We start from the raw sequence: 8,320 nt of genomic DNA, 5'->3' as shown, positions 1-8,320 counted from the left end.
AGATTTGGAGACAGGAACAGCTGGATTTTAGCCTTGGAGAATGGGTAAGGGACATGACAGATGGTGGAACTGTCGAAGGCCCAGAAATGTGACCGTACGTGAAGTAGGCAGGTGACATTGGTAGCTTAGGGCCAATTGTTGGGACACGGAAAGCCAGGCGGATAGTTGGGACTTGGTGTGCTCATTGCTAGTAGGTTGAATTGTGTCACCCCAAAAGACACGTTCAAGTCCTAACCCCCAGTACTTGTGAATGGGACTTTATTTGGAAACAAGGCTTTGCAGATGGAATCAAGTTCAGATGAGGTCATACTTGATTGGGGTGGGTCCTAAACCAAAATGACTAGTGCCCTTAAAAAAAGAAGGAAATTTGGATGCAGACAGAGAGACGCTGGAAGAACACCACGTGAAGATGGAAGCAGATGCTGGAGTGATGCAGCCGCAAGTCAAGAAACACCGAGGACAGATGGCCACCACCCGGAGCTGGCAAGAGGCAAGGAAGGATCCTCCTCTAGAGCCTTCAGAGGGAGCATGATTTCCAACTTCTAGTCTCTCTAGACCCATAAAATAATACATTTCTCTAGTTTTAAGCCACCTAGTTTGTGAAGTTCTGTTATGTCACCCCGCGAAACAATAGAAATACGTATCTGCCCCTAGTTCCTGGCACATAGCTCCTAAAATGGTTGTAATTTCCTAAGTGATAAGAGCGCTAGGAACATCTTTGGTTCTATTGTTTAGTCTTTGACCTCGGCTGTTGACACAGAGCCCTCAAATCCTTTGGAATTTCCTGGGCGAGAGAAGCATCTTTTGCTCTAACGAGGTGACTGGGTAGCTTCAGGATGGGGGCTGGTCACCAAAAAGACCAAGCCATGATCCGAAGCTCTGAACTTTCCGTCTGATCCCCCATCCTCGGGCCAGGTGGGAGGAACTGGAGACTGAATTAATGACCGATCCTACTTACATGATGAAGCCTCCGTGAAAATCCGCAAAGGGCAGAGTCAGAGAGCTTCTGGGTTGCTGAAAACATGGAGGTGCTGGGAGGGTGACACACCCAGACAGTACATGCAATTTCATGCCTCTTCCACATACTTCCCTTTGTGTATCTCTCTACCTGGCTGTTCATCTGTATCCTTTATTATATCCTTTATTCTCTGAGACATTCTAGCAAATTATCGAACCTAAGAAAGGGACCACAGGAACCCCAATATACACTGGGTTGGTCAGAAGTACAATGTCAGTCAGGATTTGCAATGGGTGTCTGAAGTGGAGGCATTCTTGCAGGACTGAGCCCTTAACCTGTGGGATCTGGTGTTGGCGCCAGGAAAATCGTCCCAGAACCAAATCGAATTGCAGGGCACCCAGCTGGTGTTGGGAAATTGCTTGATGGGTAGAAAAACCACACATCTGGTGTCAGAAGTGAAACTGTAGTGTGAGGATAAAAAGAACCACACTGAGTTTTCCCTAGACTCAGCCCAAGGAAATGAACAGTCGTCATTAGAGAAACCTCCGAGGACCTTGAGCAAGATTGGGGTGACGAGAGGGAAGCTGTGTTTTAGGAAGAGTGAGCTCAAAAAAGGGGAACGCCTGGAGCACAGAGGAAAAATGGACTTCGAAGTAAAATGTGATTCAGTCTAGTCCTCTCTATATTTCCTGCCTCTCCCTGCAGACCAGGAAACAAATTCTACCCTCCCTTCGTTCTCTCCCGCTACCTCCCACCTAGCCTACTGAAGAGTTGGAGCAACCTGGCCCTTTTTCTTTTTTACCTCAGTTTCTTCACCTGTAGAAGTGGAGATGATAGTGCTGTCTGCTCCAGCTCAGTGCCACCACAGCTGTCCTTTCTGTTCCCCCTGCCCCAAATACTCCTTCCCCTGTACTACTTTTCTCCCCAGCACTTCCCATCCCATGGCAGGATGCACATCGATTTGTTGGTTTACAGTCTATCTCAATCCACGAGAAGTTCAGCACCCAGAGGCAGTAGCATTGTGTCCTGTTCACTGGTATAATCCAGTGTGCAGATCAGCACCCGACACACGGCAGGGGTTCAACAAACACTTGAAGAATACTGGGAGAGTGGTGTGAAGATCGAATGAGATAATGTACACAGTGCATCTGTTCCATAGTAAGAATTTAGCACGTGCCGGTCCCGCCCCTTATACGTCCCCGAACGTTTCCTATAGAACTTTTATGCACGACTGAGAGGACATGTGTTCTGTGCTTTGATTACCACATATGTAAAGTTGAAGCGATACCACCTTATGTATCTATTTTTAAATTTTGTTCCATTTTCCATTTCTTTAAACTGGAAGATATACCTCACTCTTTTCAAAATGGTCTTCATAAATTATGTATCTTTGGTGGGTAATTAAAGTGGCCTGTGGCAGGAGATCAAATGTTACTTGCATATCTAGTAAGGTCCCTTCTCTCCAAAATGAACACTGTCTTCCTTTCTCAGCTGGTTAAAGTGAGGCTCAGAGTCCCTCAGTTATAGTCAGGTTTGCTGTAATGTAACATATGTGTTCTTAAAAATCACCATGACGTGGGGGTGGCTGCGTAGTGTAGTGGTTAGCATGTCTGCTTTATATGCAGAAGGTCCTTGGTTCGTGCCCCAGGTGGAGCCATGGACCATACCCCGGGTGCACCAGGCCCCCTGAGTGTGCCGGGGGTACCAGGCCCTGGGGGCGCTGGGCCCCCCAGGTGTGAGCACATGGGAGGAGATACCTTGCCTTCAGAGATCCAGTTCTTAAGGGGAGATGGCAACATCCATAGGTCAGGGTGGAAGTTGCAACATCCATAGGTCAGGGGTGGAAGTTGTAGGAGGAAGGGGGGTGTTGGGAATTAAATAGGGGGAAAAAATCACCACGATGTGAAAATTGCACAATAAAAACCACAAGGCTTATAGGAAAGACAGGGTTGGAGGCACAAAACACAAGAACTTCATCAACGATGTGTTAAATAAAAAAAGATTCTAATAAAAATAGTAGCTCAATTTTACACATGTAAATGGCTAAGAAAATCATAAATACTACAACGAATGTACTTTACTCTGAAAAAGTCCTGATGTTTGCTTGGGAAATGGACACCAGAAGGATTGCTACTGTGTGTTACTATGTCCTAGAACAAGGAGGGTTACCTGGAGCCAACAGAAAGTTCTAACAACAGATGTGGATGCGTGTGGCTCACAACACACTCGGTGAATTTAGGTAGTCAGAAGATGCTTGAGGCAGTTGTGTACATCTTATATATTTCTATGCTATTCAGTTAGCCATGTAGAGTTTTCCGCATTCACCTAGTGCTTCTTGCAGGCTAAATCGCACATAAGTAAATGTGAAATTTCTGTTATGCTCAGATTGTTCCTGACAACATCAATTGCATTGGAACGAATTTGCATTTCTGAAACAAGTGTTACAGCAGAGCTGACTGTCTATACGAACTCACACGGGAAGTTCAAAATAGGTTTGGGTGCAATTTATGCTAAACTCTCTTGATTCATGGGACTACATTTCACTTTTAGCTGGAGAAAAGGTAGAGAAGAGGGAGCATCTGATATGTAGTAATACTTTCATTAACCAGAAAGCAACTCAAACTTTCATATATTTAGAATTATTGGTCTTCGACTTTTAGAAGAAGCCAATCACAAGCCGATGTCTGGAAGTTATCCAAATAAAATCAAGAACGTGTCCTGGAATGAAATTCACCCAGTCCCCTGAGCCTTCCGCATTTGTGGTCATGTGTAATGAAAACTGGCATTTCAGAATGCAGATTCTGAATCATGACCCTGAATGCTTTCTGAATCACAAAATCAAGAGTAAACAATGTTCTGTGCTCAAACAACACAAGAAAAGAAAACAGACTGAAGCCTTTGAAAAGGAGTTTAACATGACTAACCAAAAGAAGGGTTTTTGATAATCCTCTTAACCAGAAAATCCATGCCCTGCTCATTCCAGTCGTCAGAGGCTGGCCTGCACATGTCCACATGGGTCATGCCCTCTGAGCGTGAAAGATGTATCACAGCTTAAAGTTCTGGAGAAATTGCTTGGGTAGTTCAAATTGTGGAGGATAAAGCTGCCTCTCTGTGCCCTTTCCCCCTCCATCAATGCTTGATTGCTTCTTGCTTCATCTGGGGGCTCCCCCGACCCAGCCAGGAGCAGCACAGAGCAAGGAGCACAGCAGGTACAAATCTATATTGAGCCGATGAGAATCAAGGGAAAATTTTATAAATGGAGAGATGGATAGTTCTGAAGTGTAATAACCAAGCTAAGGTGATTGGAGTTTTATCTTCCTTTAATAGAAGAGACTTAATGGGGCCCCCTCACAAGCAATGAGAGCAATGATCACTGTGCAGTGGAAATGTTCCCTGAGCCTGTGGCTTCTTCCAACCAAGAAGTTCCGACCGAGACATTTTGCTCATGTTAATTAATTCGTCCTCCTACATTCCCCAGGGAGGCCTGGAAGCACTGTGTTCTGGAAAGAAGCAGATGAAAAGCATTGCATCATCGCCACCATCACCACCATCAACACCATCATCACCATCAACACCATCATCGCCATCATCACCATCATCAACATCATCACAATTATCACCATCACCATCATCACACCATCACCACCATCACCACCATCACCACCGTCACCACCATCACCACCACCACCATCACCAACATCATCACCTTCATCACCATCGTCACCATCATCACCATCACCACCATCACCACCATCAACACCATCATCACCATCATCACCATCATCACCATCACCAACATCATCACAATTATCACCATCACCATCATCGCCACCATCACCACCATCACCACCATCACCACCTTCACCACCATCACCCCTATCATTACCATCATCATTCTCCTTTGCCTCCCGCTATGAGGTTTGACAATCATCCATCAGACCACATGCTGGGAGCTATAACAAACTAGTTGCATGCATGCTTTCCCCCCAGAGCTATGCAATACAAGGCAGAATGAAAGTTCATTCATTCATTCATTTATTACTTCATTTATCAATATACTAATTCTAAGGTTATTGGAACCCTATTCTGTATTAGCATGAGGGGTACAGGTGGAACAAATAAGAAATAGTGTCTGTACACAAGGAACACCTAGTCTAATGGCAAAGAAGAAAGGCATGAATTATAATTTAAGTGCTTAAGAGAAAATTGGTTCAAGATTCTAATTAAATATGAAAGCAATAGGTAATCATCCTTGGCCTCCTGTCACTCTTCCTCCATGTCCAATCATCACTAAGGCTACACAGTTTCTCTTTTCATTATGACTTAAATCTGCCCCTCTACCCTGATTCAGGCCCTCCTGGCTTTTGCAATAGCCTAAAAACTGGTCTCCCCGCCTCCACTCCTGCCTCTCATGCTCCCTTCCTCCCAGTGCAACCAAACTGATCTTCCCAAAGTGCAAACCTGCAGAAGTCACTCAGTCCACTGACTAACAACCCTCTTGTCCCCAGGCCCATGTTCTGGGTCAGACCAGGCTTCACTCAGCAGCTCACAACTGACACCCTCGGGTGGGCTCGACACTTGTTACCCTGCCCTGCTCACTGCTACCTGGGAGAGCCAGGCACTGCTGCACCTTGAGGCCTTGCTCACATGGTGTCCCTCCCGCCCCATTGGCTACCTGACAAAATCCCATCCCCACTAAAGGTCCAGCTCAGTGTCCACATAAGTGACACACCCCAACGCCTTTCTTCTCGTGAATTCATCGCACTTTGACGATAACATTTTAAAAGTTTTGTCATAATTATTTGTCTAAATATCTATTTTCCTTTCTAGATTTTGAAGTCAAGGCCATCTCTCCAGAAAGCAGGCGGATGCAGTAATGGCTGATGGAAGGGATGGTGAATGACAAACTGCCTATTTCAAAACTGTGCCAACGAGTCCCCTCGAAGTAAGTGAGATGCTCTACAATGTGACTATAAGCTCTGAGTATAAAACCACTATCCTTCCTTCACATGAAACTGACACAACAACACGTGGTTTGTGGAGATGTCCTGGAATGAGAAGGCATTTGCCCTGGGCCAGCTATGCTCCTTGGCCACTATTTGTGTGACCACTGTCATGCATAGGTGAAGACTAGATGGGGTCAGTAGAAGAGGCCTACTAAGCCCTGCGCATTTTGCTTCTATTTACTTCATTAGATTGATAGAGATTATTATCCCTCTTTTATAGGTGAGCAAACAGCCTCCCTGGGGATTAAGTTACCCAAGGCCACGCTAGCTGTGGTAAGTACCAGAGCTGGGATTTGAACCTATGACTGTCTGAAACTCCACCTTCTAAGCTTTTGCCATCACTCTGGGCTGCCTCCCACTAGCAGTGGAAGGGGGAGGCATGTGGCCAGCGCAGGGGCAGCTGGGATAACATTGCCTCTGCATCCTGTAGGGCCAACGCTCCGTGAACACTGGTTTTTATTTACCTTATATGGTGAAAAGAGAGATGCCCATTTTTTTTCCCATTTCTGTAGACTAACAGACGGGTGCTAATTTGGTAAGTGCAAATTGTCTGGCTTCAGTTCTACCCGCCATCTGCCTGCTTGAACTAGTGAAACCAGGGTGACTTGTAATTATGCCCAGTTCTCTTCCCAAGGTCCTCCCATCCCTTCAGATAAGTTTATCCTTTTCCTATTTTAAGAAAGAGCTTCACATAGCAGGGCATTTATGGAACACTTCCAAGTACTGGAGTAGAAAGTGATATTCGAAGCCAAACCAATCACACAGACAAAACCCTTAAACTAGATGCCAGGTGACCCGGGCTGGGCCCACTCCTCCCTGGCTCGATGGCTGAGCAACAGGAGACAAGTCACTGCAACTCTCTGGACCTCAGTTTCTCTTCCAGGTCACTGGCATTTGGAGTCCCCCAAAAGAGGAAGTGGCGCTTTGCTGTTTGTGTGGCGGGCCAGCTGCTGCTGCTGCTTCGTGAAGATCACATTTAAAGGGATCATCCCAAACGTCTCACCCTCATCCTCCAGAAGCAGCTCTTCGAACTCCACATCAAAGATTCCCCGTTTCCCGACCCCTGCTAAAAATACAAAGCTGAATATCATCTTATTCATACTGGAGGTAGGACATAGCTGTTTGATGCTTCACTTCCCTTCTCTCTGCCACATCCTCCCCTGACGTCCAGCCCCCACCAGGTTTTAAAAACTACAGCGTGCGGAAATGATAAGCAGGTCATAAGGCTAAGAAAAGCAATTTACCCAGCCCAAAGCGCGTCATTTAAACCCAGGCGCCACTCATTCTAATCCAAAGAAGTCCTTTCCATTCATTTACCTATGGCTGTCTTCTCCTCTTCCTGGAGGCTGCATCTGCAGGAGATAACCACCCATCTGCCAGAGAGGTGCGCTTCCCCTTCAGTGTATGGGCAGAGTTTTGCTACTTGGGAGGCGGTTGAGCAGAAGCGTGTGAGGCCCATGGGAGCAGTTTCCTGCCTGTCCCGGGAGGGAGGGAGGCTTCCCCGTGTGCCACTCCCTCTTTTCACCCCCTCCTCTCACCAACCCCAGTCACACCTCTACCCCTTTCCCCCATGCTGGCGACTGGCAAATGAGCCAGCCCCGCTGCCGCTGCCGGCAGCCAAGTTAATTTAAAAGAGTCTCCATGACAAAACTAAGAGGGAAAGTTGGCTGTTTAATTTGGTGGTTTTCTTTAGCGATCCTGAAATGTCTGACATCTCGATGTGTGGTGTTTGCGAACTTAAATATGTCGCCTCTGGACCAGCCATTCCTCAAGGAACATCTGCTCTCCAGAAGATCAGAAGTGAGAAACCGCAGTTGCATTACTTTTTCCTAAAGAAATGAAAGGTGTTTTTCTCCCACTCAAAGTAACAGCTAGTTCTCCACTCCACATCAAAACTCCAGCCTTTGGCAAACACGTCTTAGTGCTTCCAAGTCTAAGCTTTCGGTGCAGACACAAAAAGTGACAGGGCGGTGCCCGCGCGCAGTCCTCAGTTCCCAGCTCGCCCACGGCTGATGGCACAGAGGCACATGGCCTGACATGGCTAAGCAGAAATTTCCAAGGAATGTGAGACCGGTTCCATTTGTACAGGTCTCCTGAATGGAGGATACATAAGTACTAGGGAGATATGGCGAGGCCCCTCCCACCGCGAATTGAGCAGTTGAGAAGAGCAAGCTGCAGAGGAAGAACGAAGCGGATATGCAGAGAGAGGGGCTGAGTCGAGTGGCTGTGTGAAGGCTGCCTGAGTCCCACTGGCTTGGCTTTCAAGTTCTAGCGTCCCGACTCTTCTGAGACTCCCCTGAAATGCTGCCTTTAGGAAGTCCCCTACTCTTAAACTAAAATCTCTCTATCTCTTTCC

The 8,320-nt window shown here is 46.6% G+C and overlaps 1 long non-coding RNA gene across 1 annotated transcript in view; it reads right to left on the bottom strand.

Moving 5' to 3' along the window:
• Positions 1-4,305: 4,305 nt before the first annotated feature.
• LOC112478700 overlaps positions 4,306-8,320 on the bottom strand; it is a 6,795-nt gene continuing 2,780 nt past the window's right edge. The window contains exon 3 of the long non-coding RNA XR_003045944.1: positions 4,306-4,458. This is a non-coding gene — a long non-coding RNA (uncharacterized LOC112478700). The remainder of the gene's footprint in view (positions 4,459-8,320) is intronic.

This window comes from Pteropus alecto, unplaced genomic scaffold, assembly GCF_000325575.1.
Source record: "Pteropus alecto unplaced genomic scaffold, ASM32557v1 scaffold22, whole genome shotgun sequence".
Lineage (NCBI taxonomy): Eukaryota > Metazoa > Chordata > Mammalia > Chiroptera > Pteropodidae > Pteropus > Pteropus alecto.
This window is presented reverse-complemented; position numbering and strand designations above follow the sequence as displayed.